We start from the raw sequence: 14307 nt of genomic DNA, 5'->3' as shown, positions 1-14307 counted from the left end.
TGTGAAAGAATCCAATGCGTCACCCGCGTGGAAGGCGAGTATTGTACCACTGAACCACCAATGCCTGTTACGCGGTTATATATTTAGTAAAAGGACACAAATGATTTTTAAACGAGTTCGTAATACCCCGGGAAGAAAAAAAACGCGGGTTTTTATCTTAACGATTTCGTTATAGAAGCTTCTTTTGAAAGAATCCAATGCGTTGGCCGGGAATCGAACCCGGGTCACCCGCGTGGCAGGCGAGTATTCTACCACCTAACCACCAACGCTAGTTACTAGGTTATATATTTAGTTAAAGGACAAAAATGATTTTTAAACGAGTTCGTAATACCCCGAAAAGAAAATAAAACGCGGCTTATTATCATAACGATATCGTTCTAGCAGCTTCTTGAAAAAGATTCCAATGCGTTAACCGGGAATCAAACCCGGGTCACTGGTGTGGCAGACGCGTATTCTAGCACTGAACCTCCAACGCTTCTTACGCGGTTATATATTTAGTAAAAGGAGAAAAAAGATTTTTAAACGAGTTCGTAATAACCCGGGAACAAAATAAACGCGGCTTTTTATCTTAACGATTTCGTTATAATAGCTTCTTGTGAAAGAATCCAATGCGTCACCCGCGTGGCAGGCGAGTATTCTACCACTGAACCACCAACGCTTGTTACGCGGTTATATATTTAGTAAAAGGACAAAAATGATTTTTAAACGAGTTCGTAATACCCCGGGAAGAAAAAAAACCGCGGGATTTTATCTAAACGATTTCGTTATAGCAGCTTCTTGTGAAAGAATCCAATGCGTTGGCCAGGAATCGAACCCGGGTCACCGGTGTGGCAGGCGAGTATTCTATCACTGAACCACCAACTCTTCCTACGCGGTTATATATTTAGTAAAAGGACAAAAAAGATTTTTAAACGAGTTCGTAATAACCCGGGAAGAAAATAAACGCGGCTTTTTATCTTAACGATTTCTTTATAGCAGCTTCTTGTGAAAGAATCCAATGCGTCACCCGCGTGGCAGGCGAGTATTCTGCAACTGAACCACCAACGCTTGTTACGCGGTTATAAATTTAGTTAAAGGACAAAAATGATTTTTAAAGGAGTTCGTAATACCCCGGGAAGAAAAATAAACGCGGCTTTTTATCTTAACGATTTCGTTATAGCAGCTTCTTGTGAAAGAATCCAATGCGTCACCCGCATGGCAGGCGAGTATTCTGCCACTGAACCACCAACGCTTGTTACGCGGTTATATATTTAGTAAAAGGACCAAAATGATTTTTAAATGAGTTCGTAATACCCCGGGAAGAAAAAACCGCGGGATTTTATCTTAACGATTTCGTTATAGCAGCTTCTTGTGAAAGAATCCAATGCGTTGGCCGGGAATCGAACCCGGGTCACCCGGGTAGCAGGCGAGTATTCTAACACTGAACCACCAACGCTTGTTACGCGGTTGTATATTTAGTAAAAGGACAAAAATGATTTTTAAATGAGTTCGTAATACCCCGGGAAGAAAAAAACGCTGCTTTTTATCTTAACGATTTCGTTATAGCAGCTTCTTGTGAAAGAATCCAATGCGTTGGCCGGAAATCGACCCCGGGTCACCCGCGTGGCAGGCGAGTATTCTACCACTGAACCACCAATGCTTGTTACAAGGTTATATATTTAGTAAAAGGACAAAAATTATTTTTAAACGAGTTCGTAATACCCCGGGAAGAAAAAAAACGCGGCTTTTTATGTTAACGATTTCGTTAAGGCAGCTTCTTGTGAAAGAATCCAATGCGTTGGCCGGGAATCGAACCCGGGTCACCGGTGTGGCAGGCGAGTATTCTACCACTGAACCACCAACGCTTCTTACGCGGTTATATATTTAGTAAAATGACAAAAAAGGTTTTTAAACGAGTTCGTAATACCCCGGGAAGAAAAAAAACGCGGCTTTTTACTTAACGATTTCGTTAAGGCAGCTTCTTGTGAAAGAATCCAATGCGTCACCCGCGTGGCAGGCGAGTATTCTACAACTGAACCACCAACGCTTGTTACGCGGTTATATATTTAGTAAAAGGACAAAAATGATTTTTAAACGAGTTCGTAATACCCCGGGAAGAAAAATAAACGCGGCTTTTTATCTTAACGATTTCGTTATAGCCGCTTCTTGTGAAAGAATCCAATGCGTCACCCGCGTGGCAGGCGAGTATTCTACCACTGAACAACCAACGCTTGTTACGCGGTTATATATTTAGTAAAAGGACACAATTGATTTTTAAACGAGTTCGTAATACACCGAAAAGAAAATAAAACGCGGCTTATTATCATAACGATATCGTTCAAGCAGCTTCTTGTGGAAGAATCCAATGCGTTGGCCGGGAATCGAACCCGGGTCACCCGCGTGGCAGGCGAGTATTCTACCACTGATCCACCAACGCTTGTTACTAGGTTATAAATTAAATAAAAGGACAAAAATGATTTTTAAACGAGTTCGTAATACCGCGAAAAGAAAATAAAACGCGGCTTATTATCATAACGATATCGTTCTAGCAGCTTCTTGTGGAAGAATCCAATGCGTTGGCCGGGAATCGAACCCGGGTCACCCGCGTGGCAGGCGAGTATTCTACCGCTGAACCACTAACGCTTGTTACGCGGTTATATATTTAGTAAAAGGACAAAAAAGATTTTTAAACGAGTTCGTAATAACCCGGGAAGAAAAAAAGCGGCTTTTTATGTTAACGATTTCGTTAAGGCAGCTTCTTGTGAAAGAATCCAATGCGTTAACCGGGAATCGCACCCGGGTCATCGGTGTGGCAGGCGAGTATTCTAGCACTGAATCACCAACGCTTCTTATGCGGTTTTATATTTAGTAAAAGGACACAATTGATTTTTAAACGAGTTCGTAATACCCCGGGAAGAAAAAAACGCGGGTTTTTATCTTAACGATTTCGTTAGAACAGCTTCTTTTAAAAGAATCCAATGCGTTGGCCGGGAATCGAACCCAGGTCACCCGCGTGGCAGGCGAGTATTCTACCACTGAACCACCAACGCTTGTTACTAGGTTATATATTTAGTAAAAGGACAAAAATGATTTTTAAATGAGTTCGTAATACCCCAAAAAGAAAAAACCGCGGCTTATTATCATAACGATATCGTTCTAGCAGCTTCTTGTGGAAGAATCCAATGCGTTGGCCGGGAATCGAACCCGGGTCACCCGCGTGGGAGGCGAGTATTCTACCGCTGAACCACTAACGCTTGTTACGCGGTTATATATTTAGTAAAAGGACAAAAAAGATTTTTAAACGAGTTCGTAATATCCCGGGAAGAAAATAAACGCGGCTTTTTATCTTAACGATTTCGTTATAATAGCTTCTTGTGAAAGAATCCAATGCGTTAACCGGGAATCGAACCCGTGTCATCGGTGTGGCAGGCGAGTATTCTAGCACTGAACCACCAACGCTTGTTACTAGGTTATATATTTAGTAAAAGGACAAAAATGATTTTTAAACGAGTTCGTAATACCCCGAAAACAAAATAAAACGCGGCTTATTATCATAACGATATCGTTCTAGCAGCTTCTTGTGGAAGAATCCAATGCGTTGGCCGGGAATCGAACCCGGGTCACCCGCGTGGCAGGCGAGTATTCTACCGCTGAACCACTAACGCTTGTTACGCGGTTATATATTTAGTAAAAGGACAAAAATGATTTTTAAACGAGTTCGTAATACCCCGGGAAGAAAAATAAACGCGGCTTTTTATCTTAACGATTTCGTTATAGCCGCTTCTTGTGAAAGAATCCAATGCGTCACCCGCGTGGCAGGCGAGTATTCTACCACTGAACAACCAACGCTTGTTACGCGGTTATATATTTAGTAAAAGGACACAATTGATTTTTAAACGAGTTCGTAATACACCGAAAAGAAAATAAAACGCGGCTTATTATCATAACGATATCGTTCAAGCAGCTTCTTGTGGAAGAATCCAATGCGTTGGCCGGGAATCGAACCCGGGTCACCCGCGTGGCAGGCGAGTATTCTACCACTGATCCACCAACGCTTGTTACTAGGTTATAAATTAAATAAAAGGACAAAAATGATTTTTAAACGAGTTCGTAATACCGCGAAAAGAAAATAAAACGCGGCTTATTATCATAACGATATCGTTCTAGCAGCTTCTTGTGGAAGAATCCAATGCGTTGGCCGGGAATCGAACCCGGGTCACCCGCGTGGCAGGCGAGTATTCTACCGCTGAACCACTAACGCTTGTTACGCGGTTATATATTTAGTAAAAGGACAAAAAAGATTTTTAAACGAGTTCGTAATAACCCGGGAAGAAAAAAAGCGGCTTTTTATGTTAACGATTTCGTTAAGGCAGCTTCTTGTGAAAGAATCCAATGCGTTAACCGGGAATCGCACCCGGGTCATCGGTGTGGCAGGCGAGTATTCTAGCACTGAATCACCAACGCTTCTTATGCGGTTTTATATTTAGTAAAAGGACACAATTGATTTTTAAACGAGTTCGTAATACCCCGGGAAGAAAAAAACGCGGGTTTTTATCTTAACGATTTCGTTAGAACAGCTTCTTTTAAAAGAATCCAATGCGTTGGCCGGGAATCGAACCCAGGTCACCCGCGTGGCAGGCGAGTATTCTACCACTGAACCACCAACGCTTGTTACTAGGTTATATATTTAGTAAAAGGACAAAAATGATTTTTAAATGAGTTCGTAATACCCCAAAAAGAAAAAACCGCGGCTTATTATCATAACGATATCGTTCTAGCAGCTTCTTGTGGAAGAATCCAATGCGTTGGCCGGGAATCGAACCCGGGTCACCCGCGTGGGAGGCGAGTATTCTACCGCTGAACCACTAACGCTTGTTACGCGGTTATATATTTAGTAAAAGGACAAAAAAGATTTTTAAACGAGTTCGTAATATCCCGGGAAGAAAATAAACGCGGCTTTTTATCTTAACGATTTCGTTATAATAGCTTCTTGTGAAAGAATCCAATGCGTTAACCGGGAATCGAACCCGTGTCATCGGTGTGGCAGGCGAGTATTCTAGCACTGAACCACCAACGCTTGTTACTAGGTTATATATTTAGTAAAAGGACAAAAATGATTTTTAAACGAGTTCGTAATACCCCGAAAACAAAATAAAACGCGGCTTATTATCATAACGATATCGTTCTAGCAGCTTCTTGTGGAAGAATCCAATGCGTTGGCCGGGAATCGAACCCGGGTCACCCGCGTGGCAGGCGAGTATTCTACCGCTGAACCACTAACGCTTGTTACGCGGTTATATATTTAGTAAAAGGACAAAAAAGATTTTTAAACGAGTTCGTAATAACCCGGGAAGAAAATAAACGCGGCTTTTTATCTTGACGATTTCGTTATAACAGCTTCTTTTAAAAGAATCCAATGCGTTGGCCGGGAATCGAACCCAGGTCACCCGCGTGGCAGGCGAGTATTCTACCACTGAACCACCAACGCTTGTTACTAGGTTATATATTTAGTAAAAGGACAAAAATGATTTTTAAATGAGTTCGTAATACCCCAAAAAGAAAAAACCGCGGCTTATTATCATAACGAGATCGTTCTAGCAGCTTCTTGTGGAAGAATCCAATGCGTTGGCCGGGAATCGAACCCGGGTCACCCGCGTGGGAGGCGAGTATTCTACCGCTGAACCACTAACGCTTGTTACGCGGTTATATATTTAGTAAAAGGACAAAAAAGATTTTTAAACGAGTTCGTAATATCCCGGGAAGAAAATAAACGCGGCTTTTTATCTTAACGATTTCGTTATAATAGCTTCTTGTGAAAGAATCCAATGCGTTAACCGGGAATCGAACCCGTGTCATCGGTGTGGCAGGCGAGTATTCTAGCACTGAACCACCAACGCTTGTTACTAGGTTATATATTTAGTAAAAGGACAAAAATGATTTTTAAACGAGTTCGTAATACCCCGAAAACAAAATAAAACGCGGCTTATTATCATAACGATATCGTTCTAGCAGCTTCTTGTGGAAGAATCCAATGCGTTGGCCGGGAATCGAACCCGGGTCACCCGCGTGGCAGGCGAGTATTCTACCGCTGAACCACTAACGCTTGTTACGCGGTTATATATTTAGTAAAAGGACAAAAAAGATTTTTAAACGAGTTCGTAATAACCCGGGAAGAAAATAAACGCGGCTTTTTATCTTGACGATTTCGTTATAGCAGCTTCTTGTGAAAGAATCCAATGCGTTGGCCGGGAATCGGACCCGGGTCACCCGCGTGGCAGGCGAGTATTCTACCACTGAACCACCAACGCTTGTTACGCGAATATATATTTAGTAAAAGGACAAAAATGATTTTTAAACGAGTTCGTAATACCTCGGGAAGAAAAATAAACGCGGCTTTTTATCTTAATGATTTCGTTATAGCCGCTTCTTGTGAAAGAATCCAATGCGTCACCCGCGTGGCAGGCGAGTATTCTACCACTGAACAACCAACGCTTGTTACGCGGTTATATATTTAGTAAAAGGACACAATTGATTTTGAAACGAGTTCGTAATACCCCGAAAAGAAAATAAAATGCGGCTTATTATCATAACGATATCGTTCTAGCAGCTTCTTGTGGAAGAATCCAATGCGTTGGCCGGGAATCGAACCCGGGTCACCCGCGTGGCAGGCGAGTATTCTACCACTGAACCACCAACGCTTGTTACTAGGTTATATATTAAGTAAAAGGACAAAAATGATTTTTAAACGAGTTCGTAATAACCCGGGAAGAAAAAAACGCGGCTTTTTATCTTAACGATTTCGTTATAGCAGCTTCTTGTGAAAGAATCCAATGCGTCACCCGCGTGGCAGGCGAGTATTCTACCACTGAACCACCAACGCTTGTTACGCGGTTATATATTTAGTAAAAGGACAAAAATAATTTTTAAACGAGTTCGTAATACCCCGGGAAGAAACAAAACGCGGCTTTTTATCTTAACGATTTCTTTATCGCAGCTTCTTGTGAAAGAATCCAATGCGTCACCCGCGTGGCAGGCGAGTATTCTACCACTGAACCACCAACGCTTGTTACGCGGTTATATATTTAGTAAAAGGACAAAAATGATTTTTAAACGAGTTCGTAATACCCCGGGAAGAAAAAAAAACGCGGCTTTTTATCTTAACGATTTCATTATAGCAGCTTTTTGTGAAAGAATCCAATACGTTGGCCGGGAATCGGACCCGCGTCACCCGCGTGGCAGGCGAGTATTCTACCACTGAACCACCAACGCTTGTTACGCGGTTATATATTTAGTAAAAGGACAAAAATGATTTTTAAACGAGTTCGTAATACCCCGGGAAGAAAAAAAAACGCGGCTTTTTATCTTAACGATTTATTTATAGCAGCTTCTTGTGAAAGAATCCAATGCGTCACCCGCGTGGCAGGCGAGTATTCTACCACTGAACCACCAACGCTTGTTACGCGGTTATATATTTAGTAAAAGGACAAAAATGATTTTTAAACGACTTCGTAATACCCCGGGAAGAAAAAAACGCGGAGTTTTAGCTTTACGATTTCGTTATAGCAGCTTCTTGTGTAAGAATCCAATGCGTCACCCGCGTGGCAGGCGAGTATTCTACCACTGAACCACCAACGCTTGTAACGCGGTTATATATTTAGTAAAAGGACAAAAATGATTTTTAAACGAATTCGTTTTAACCCGGGAAGAAAAAAACGCGGCTTTTTATCTTAACGATTTCGTTATAGCAGCTTCTTGTGAAAGAATCCAATGCGTCACCCGCGTGGCAGGCGAGTATTTTACCACTGAACCACCAACGCTTGTTACGCGGTTATATATTTAGTTAAACACAAAAATGATTTTTAAACGAGTTCGTAATACCCCGGGAAGAAAAAAAAAACGCGGCTTTTTATCTTAACGATTTCGTTATAGCAGCTTCTTGTATAAGAATCCAATGCGTTGGCCGGGAATCGGACCCGGGTCACTCGCGTGGCAGGCGAGTATTCTACCACTGAACCACCAACGCTTGTTACGCGGTTATATATTTAGTAAAAGGACAAAAATAATTTTTAAACGAGTTCGTAATACCCCGGGAAGAAAAAAAAAACGCGGCTTTTTATCTAAACGATTTCTTTATCGCAGCTTCTTGTGAAAGAATCCAATGCGTCACCCGCGTGGCAGGCGAGTATTCTACCACTGAACCACCAACGCTTGTTACGCGGTTATATATTTAGTAAAAGGACAAAAATAATTTTTAAACGAGTTCGTAATAACCCGGGAAGAAAAAAACGCGGCTTTGTTTCTTAACGGTTTCGTTATAGCAGCTTCTTGTGTAAGAATCCAATGCGGCACCCGCGTGGCAGGCGAGTATTCTACCACTGAACCACCAACGCTTGTTACGCGGTTATATATTTAGTAAAAGGACAAAAATGATTTTTAAACGAGTTCGTAATGCCCCGGGAAGAAAAAAACGTGGCTTTGTATCTTAACGATTTCGTTATAGCAGCTTCTTGTGTAAGAATCCAATGCGGCACCCGCGTGGCAGGCGAGTATTCTACCACTGAACCACCAACGCTTGTTACGCGGTTATATATTTAGTAAAAGGACAAAAATGATTTTTAAACGAATTCGTAATAACCCGGGAAGAAAAAAACGCGGCTTTTTATCTTAACGATTTCGTTATAGCAGCTTCTTGTGTAAGAATCCAATGCGGCACCCGCGTGGCAGGCGAGTATTCTACCACTGAACCACCAACGCTTGTTACGCGGTTATATATTTAGTAAAAGGACAAAAATGATTTTTAAACGACTTCGTAATACCCCGGGAAGAAAAAAACGCGGAGTTTTAGCTTTACGATTTCGTTATAGCAGCTTCTTGTGTAAGAATCCAATGCGTCACCCGCGTGGCAGGCGAGTATTCTACCACTGAACCACCAACGCTTGTAACGCGGTTATATATTTAGTAAAAGGACAAAAATGATTTTTAAACAAGTTCGTAATACCCCGGAAAGAAAAAAAACGCGGCTTTTTATCTTAACGATTTCTTTATAGCAGCTTCTTGTGAAAGAATCCAATGCGTAACCCGCGTGGCAGGCGAGTATTCTACCACTGAACCACCAACGCTTGTTAAGCGGTTATATATTTAGTAAAAGGACAAAAATGATTTTTAAACGAGTTCGTAATAACCCGGGAAGAAAAAAACGCGGCTTTTTATCTTAACGATTTCGTTATAGCAGCTTCTTGTGAAAGAATCCAATGCGTCACCCGCGTGGCAGGCGAGTATTTTACCACTGAACCACCAACGCTTGTTACGCGGTTATATATTTAGTTAAACACAAAAATGATTTTTTAAACGAGTTCGTAATACCCCGGGAAGAAAAAAAAAACGCGGCTTTTTATCTTAACGATTTCGTTATAGCAGCTTCTTGTATAAGAATCCAATGCGTTGGCCGGGAATCGGACCCGGGTCACTCGCGTGGCAGGCGAGTATTCTACCACTGAACCACCAACGCTTGTTACGCGGTTATATATTTAGTAAAAGGACAAAAATAATTTTTAAACGAGTTCGTAATACCCCGGGAAGAAAAAAAAACGCGGCTTTTTATCTAAACGATTTCTTTATCGCAGCTTCTTGTGAAAGAATCCAATGCGTCACCCGCGTGGCAGGCGAGTATTCTACCACTGAACCACCAACGCTTGTTACGTGGTTATATATTTAGTAAAAGGACAAAAATAATTTTTAAACGAGTTCGTAATAACCCGGGAAGAAAAAAACGCGGCTTTGTTTCTTAACGGTTTCGTTATAGCAGCTTCTTGTGTAAGAATCCAATGCGGCACCCGCGTGGCAGGCGAGTATTCTACCACTGAACCACCAACGCTTGTTACGCGGTTATATATTTAGTAAAAGGACAAAAATGATTTTTAAACGAGTTCGTAATGCCCCGGGAAGAAAAAAACGTGGCTTTGTATCTTAACGATTTCGTTATAGCAGCTTCTTGTGTAAGAATCCAATGCGGCACCCGCGTGGCAGGCGAGTATTCTACCACTGAACCACCAACGCTTGTTACGCGGTTATATATTTAGTAAAAGGACAAAAATGATTTTTAAACGAATTCGTAATAACCCGGGAAGAAAAAAACGCGGAGTTTTATCTTAACGGTTTCGTTATAGCAGCTTCTTGTGTAAGAATCCAATGCGTCACCCGCGTGGCAGGCGAGTATTCTACCACTGAACCACCAACGCTTGTTACGCGGTTATATATTTAGTAAAAGGACAAAAATGATTTTAAACGAGTTCGTAATAACCCGGGAAGAAAAAAACGCGGCTTTGTATCTTAACGATTTCGTTATAGCAGCTTCTTGTGTAAGAATCCAATGCGGCACCCGCGTGGCAGGCGAGTATTCTACCACTGAACCACCAACGCTTGTTACGCGGTTATATATTTAGTAAAAGGACAAAAATGATTTTTAAACGACTTCGTAATACCCCGGGAAGAAAAAAAAACGCGGCTTTTTATCTTAACGATTTCGTTATAGCAGCTTCTTGTATAAGAATCCAATGCGTTGGCCGGGAATCGGACCCGGGTCACTCGCGTGGCAGGCGAGTATTCTACCACTGAACCACCAACGCTTGTTACGCGGTTATATATTTAGTTAAACACAAAAATGATTTTTAAACGAGTTCGTAATACCCCGGGAAGAAAAAAAAAACGCGGCTTTTTATCTTAACGATTTCGTTATAGCAGCTTCTTGTATAAGAATCCAATGCGTTGGCCGGGAATCGGACCCGGGTCACTCGCGTGGCAGGCGAGTATTCTACCACTGAACCACCAACGCTTGTTACGCGGTTATATATTTAGTAAAAGGACAAAAATAATTTTTAAACGAGTTCGTAATACCCCGGGAAGAAAAAAAAACGCGGCTTTTTATCTAAACGATTTCTTTATCGCAGCTTCTTGTGAAAGAATCCAATGCGTCACCCGCGTGGCAGGCGAGTATTCTACCACTGAACCACCAACGATTGTTACGCGGTTATATATTTAGTAAAAGGACAAAAATAATTTTTAAACGAGTTCGTAATACCCCGGGAAGAAAAAAAAACGCGGCTTTTTATCTTAACGGTTTCGTTATAGCAGCTTCTTGTGTAAGAATCCAATGCGTCACCCGCGTGGCAGGCGAGTATTCTACCACTGAACCACCAACGCTTGTTACGCGGTTATATATTTAGTAAAAGGACAAAAATGATTTTAAACGAGTTCGTAATAACCCGGGAAGAAAAAAACGCGGCTTTGTATCTTAACGATTTCGTTATAGCAGCTTCTTGTGTAAGAATCCAATGCGGCACCCGCGTGGCAGGCGAGTATTCTACCACTGAACCACCAACGCTTGTTACGCGGTTATATATTTAGTAAAAGGACAAAAATGATTTTTAAACGACTTCGTAATACCCCGGGAAGAAAAAAACGCGGAGTTTTAGCTTTACGATTTCGTTATAGCAGCTTCATGTGTAAGAATCCAATGCGTCACCCGCGTGGCAGGCGAGTATTCTACCACTGAACCACCAACGCTTTTAACGCGGTTATATATTTAGTAAAAGGACAAAAATTATTTTAAACGAGTTCGTAATAACCCGGGAAGAAAAAAACGCGGCTTTGTTTCTTAACGATTTCGTTATAGCAGCTTCTTGTGTAAGAATCCAATGCGGCACCCGCGTGGCAGGCGAGTATTCTACCACTGAACCACCAACGCTTGTTACGCGGTTATTTATTTAGTAAAAGGACAAATATGATTTTTAAACGAGTTCGTAATACCCCGGGAAGAAAAAAACGTGGCTTTGTATCTTAACGATTTCGTTATAGCAGCTTCTTGTGTAAGAATCCAATGCGGCACCCGCGTGGCAGGCGAGTATTCTACCACTGAACCACCAACGCTTGTTACGCGGTTATATATTTAGTAAAAGGACAAAAATGATTTTTAAACGAATTCGTAATAACCCGGGAAGAAAAAAACGCGGAGTTTTATCTTAACGGTTTCGTTATAGCAGCTTCTTGTGTAAGAATCCAATGCGTCACCCGCGGGGCAGGCGAGTATTCTACCACTGAACCACCAACGCTTGTTACGCGGTTATATATTTAGTAAAAGGACAAAAATGATTTTAAACGAGTTCGTAATAACCCGGGAAGAAAAAAACGCGGCTTTGTATCTTAACGATTTCGTTATAGCAGCTTCTTGTGTAAGAATCCAATGCGGCACCCGCGTGGCAGGCGAGTATTCTACCACTGAACCACCAACGCTTGTTACGCGGTTATATATTTAGTAAAAGGACAAAAATGATTTTTAAACGACTTCGTAATACCCCGGGAAGAAAAAAACGCGGAGTTTTAGCTTTACGATTTCGTTATAGCAGCTTCTTGTGTAAGAATCCAATGCGTCACCCGCGGGGCAGGCGAGTATTCTACCACTGAACCACCAACGCTTGTTACGCGGTTATATATTTAGTAAAAGGACAAAAATGATTTTAAACGAGTTCGTAATAACCCGGGAAGAAAAAAACGCGGCTTTGTATCTTAACGATTTCGTTATAGCAGCTTCTTGTGTAAGAATCCAATGCGGCACCCGCGTGGCAGGCGAGTATTCTACCACTGAACCACCAACGCTTGTTACGCGGTTATATATTTAGTAAAAGGACAAAAATAATTTTTAAACGAGTTCGTAATACCCCGGGAAGAAAAAAACGCGAAGTTTTATCTTAACGGTTTCGTTATAGCAGCTTCTTGTGTAAGAATCCAATGCGTCACCCGCGTGGCAGGCGAGTATTCTACCACTGAACCACCAACGCTTGTTACGCGGTTATATATTTAGTAAAAGGACAAAAATTATTTTAAACGAGTTCGTAATAACCCGGGAAGAAAAAAACGCGGCTTTGTTTCTTAACGATTTCGTTATAGCAGCTTCTTGTGTAAGAATCCAATGCGGCACCCGCGTGGCAGGCGAGTATTCTACCACTGAACCACCAACGCTTGTTACGCGGTTATATATTTAGTAAAAGGACAAAAATGATTTTTAAACGAGTTCGTAATACCCCGGGAAGAAAAAAACGTGGCTTTGTATCTTAACGATTTCGTTATAGCAGCTTCTTGTGTAAGAATCCAATGCGGCACCCGCGTGGCAGGCGAGTATTCTACCACTGAACCACCAACGCTTTTAACGCGGTTATATATTTAGTAAAAGGACAAAAATGATTTTTTAACGAGTTCGTAATACCCCGGGAAGAAAAAAAAACGCGGCTTTTTATCTTAACGATTTCGTTATAGCAGCTTCTTGTATAAGAATCCAATGCGTTGGCCGGCAATCGGACCCGGGTCACTCGCGTGGCAGGTGAGTATTCTACCACTGAACCACCAACGCTTGTTACGCGGTTATATATTTAGTAAAAGGACAAAAATAATTTTTAAACGAGTTCGTAATACCCCGGGAAGAAAAAAAAACGCGGATTTTTATCTTAACGATTTCTTTATCGCAGCTTCTTGTGAAAGAATCCAATGCGTCACCCGCGTGGCAGGCGAGTATTCTACCACTGAACCACCAACGCTTGTTACGCGGTTATATATTTAGTAAAAGGACAAAAATAATTTTTAAACGAGTTCGTAATACCCCGGGAAGAAAAAAACGCGGAGTTTTATCTTAACGGTTTCGTTATAGCAGCTTCTTGTGTAAGAATCCAATGCGTCACCCGCGTGGCAGGCGAGTATTCTACCACTGAACCACCAACGCTTGTTACGCGGTTATATATTTAGTAAAAGGACAAAAATTATTTTAAACGAGTTCGTAATAACCCGGGAAGAAAAAAACGCGGCTTTGTTTCTTAACGATTTCGTTATAGCAGCTTCTTGTGTAAGAATCCAATGCGGCACCCGCGTGGCAGGCGAGTATTCTACCACTGAACCACCAACGCTTGTTACGCGGTTATATATTTAGTAAAAGGACAAAAATGATTTTTAAACGAGTTCGTAATACCCCGGGAAGAAAAAAACGTGGCTTTGTATCTTAACGATTTCGTTATAGCAGCTTCTTGTGTAAGAATCCAATGCGGCACCCGCGTGGCAGGCGAGTATTCTACCACTGAACCACCAACGCTTGTTACGCGGTTATATATTTAGTAAAAGGACAAAAATGATTTTTAAACGAATTCGTAATAACCCGGGAAGAAAAAAACGCGGAGTTTTATCTAAATGGTTTCGTTATAGCAGCTTCTTGTGTAAGAATCCAATGCGTCACCCGCGTGGCAGGCGAGTATTCTACCACTGAACCACCAACGCTTGTTACGCGGTTAT

The 14307-nt window shown here is 41.7% G+C and overlaps 19 non-coding genes across 19 annotated transcripts; all 19 read right to left on the bottom strand.

Moving 5' to 3' along the window:
* Positions 1-2345: 2345 nt before the first annotated feature.
* Positions 2346-2416, bottom strand: TRNAG-GCC (transfer RNA glycine (anticodon GCC)). The gene has a single exon. It is a non-coding gene; the product is annotated as a tRNA-Gly (tRNA).
* A 135-nt stretch (positions 2417-2551) lies between these two features.
* On the bottom strand, positions 2552-2622 carry TRNAG-GCC (transfer RNA glycine (anticodon GCC)). The gene has a single exon. It is a non-coding gene; the product is annotated as a tRNA-Gly (tRNA).
* Positions 2623-2958: 336 nt separating this feature from the next.
* On the bottom strand, positions 2959-3029 carry TRNAG-GCC (transfer RNA glycine (anticodon GCC)). Its single transcript has one exon. It is a non-coding gene; the product is annotated as a tRNA-Gly (tRNA).
* A 133-nt stretch (positions 3030-3162) lies between these two features.
* On the bottom strand, positions 3163-3233 carry TRNAG-CCC (transfer RNA glycine (anticodon CCC)). The gene has a single exon. It is a non-coding gene; the product is annotated as a tRNA-Gly (tRNA).
* Positions 3234-3573: 340 nt separating this feature from the next.
* Positions 3574-3644, bottom strand: TRNAG-GCC (transfer RNA glycine (anticodon GCC)). The gene has a single exon. It is a non-coding gene; the product is annotated as a tRNA-Gly (tRNA).
* Positions 3645-3963: 319 nt separating this feature from the next.
* Positions 3964-4034, bottom strand: TRNAG-GCC (transfer RNA glycine (anticodon GCC)). Its single transcript has one exon. It is a non-coding gene; the product is annotated as a tRNA-Gly (tRNA).
* Positions 4035-4169: 135 nt separating this feature from the next.
* On the bottom strand, positions 4170-4240 carry TRNAG-GCC (transfer RNA glycine (anticodon GCC)). Its single transcript has one exon. It is a non-coding gene; the product is annotated as a tRNA-Gly (tRNA).
* Positions 4241-4576: 336 nt separating this feature from the next.
* TRNAG-GCC (transfer RNA glycine (anticodon GCC)) lies at positions 4577-4647 on the bottom strand. The gene has a single exon. It is a non-coding gene; the product is annotated as a tRNA-Gly (tRNA).
* Positions 4648-4780: 133 nt separating this feature from the next.
* Positions 4781-4851, bottom strand: TRNAG-CCC (transfer RNA glycine (anticodon CCC)). The gene has a single exon. It is a non-coding gene; the product is annotated as a tRNA-Gly (tRNA).
* Positions 4852-5191: 340 nt separating this feature from the next.
* TRNAG-GCC (transfer RNA glycine (anticodon GCC)) lies at positions 5192-5262 on the bottom strand. Its single transcript has one exon. It is a non-coding gene; the product is annotated as a tRNA-Gly (tRNA).
* A 134-nt stretch (positions 5263-5396) lies between these two features.
* TRNAG-GCC (transfer RNA glycine (anticodon GCC)) lies at positions 5397-5467 on the bottom strand. Its single transcript has one exon. It is a non-coding gene; the product is annotated as a tRNA-Gly (tRNA).
* Positions 5468-5600: 133 nt separating this feature from the next.
* Positions 5601-5671, bottom strand: TRNAG-CCC (transfer RNA glycine (anticodon CCC)). The gene has a single exon. It is a non-coding gene; the product is annotated as a tRNA-Gly (tRNA).
* Positions 5672-6011: 340 nt separating this feature from the next.
* TRNAG-GCC (transfer RNA glycine (anticodon GCC)) lies at positions 6012-6082 on the bottom strand. Its single transcript has one exon. It is a non-coding gene; the product is annotated as a tRNA-Gly (tRNA).
* Positions 6083-6216: 134 nt separating this feature from the next.
* TRNAG-GCC (transfer RNA glycine (anticodon GCC)) lies at positions 6217-6287 on the bottom strand. The gene has a single exon. It is a non-coding gene; the product is annotated as a tRNA-Gly (tRNA).
* A 319-nt stretch (positions 6288-6606) lies between these two features.
* On the bottom strand, positions 6607-6677 carry TRNAG-GCC (transfer RNA glycine (anticodon GCC)). The gene has a single exon. It is a non-coding gene; the product is annotated as a tRNA-Gly (tRNA).
* A 1254-nt stretch (positions 6678-7931) lies between these two features.
* On the bottom strand, positions 7932-8002 carry TRNAG-GCC (transfer RNA glycine (anticodon GCC)). The gene has a single exon. It is a non-coding gene; the product is annotated as a tRNA-Gly (tRNA).
* Positions 8003-9416: 1414 nt separating this feature from the next.
* TRNAG-GCC (transfer RNA glycine (anticodon GCC)) lies at positions 9417-9487 on the bottom strand. Its single transcript has one exon. It is a non-coding gene; the product is annotated as a tRNA-Gly (tRNA).
* Positions 9488-10533: 1046 nt separating this feature from the next.
* TRNAG-GCC (transfer RNA glycine (anticodon GCC)) lies at positions 10534-10604 on the bottom strand. The gene has a single exon. It is a non-coding gene; the product is annotated as a tRNA-Gly (tRNA).
* A 135-nt stretch (positions 10605-10739) lies between these two features.
* On the bottom strand, positions 10740-10810 carry TRNAG-GCC (transfer RNA glycine (anticodon GCC)). Its single transcript has one exon. It is a non-coding gene; the product is annotated as a tRNA-Gly (tRNA).
* Between the last annotated feature and the right edge of the window lie 3497 nt (positions 10811-14307).

This window comes from Leiobunum rupestre, chromosome 6, assembly GCF_980474605.1.
Source record: "Leiobunum rupestre chromosome 6, qqLeiRupe1.1.hap1, whole genome shotgun sequence".
Taxonomy (NCBI): Eukaryota; Metazoa; Arthropoda; class Arachnida; order Opiliones; family Sclerosomatidae; genus Leiobunum; species Leiobunum rupestre.
This window is presented reverse-complemented; position numbering and strand designations above follow the sequence as displayed.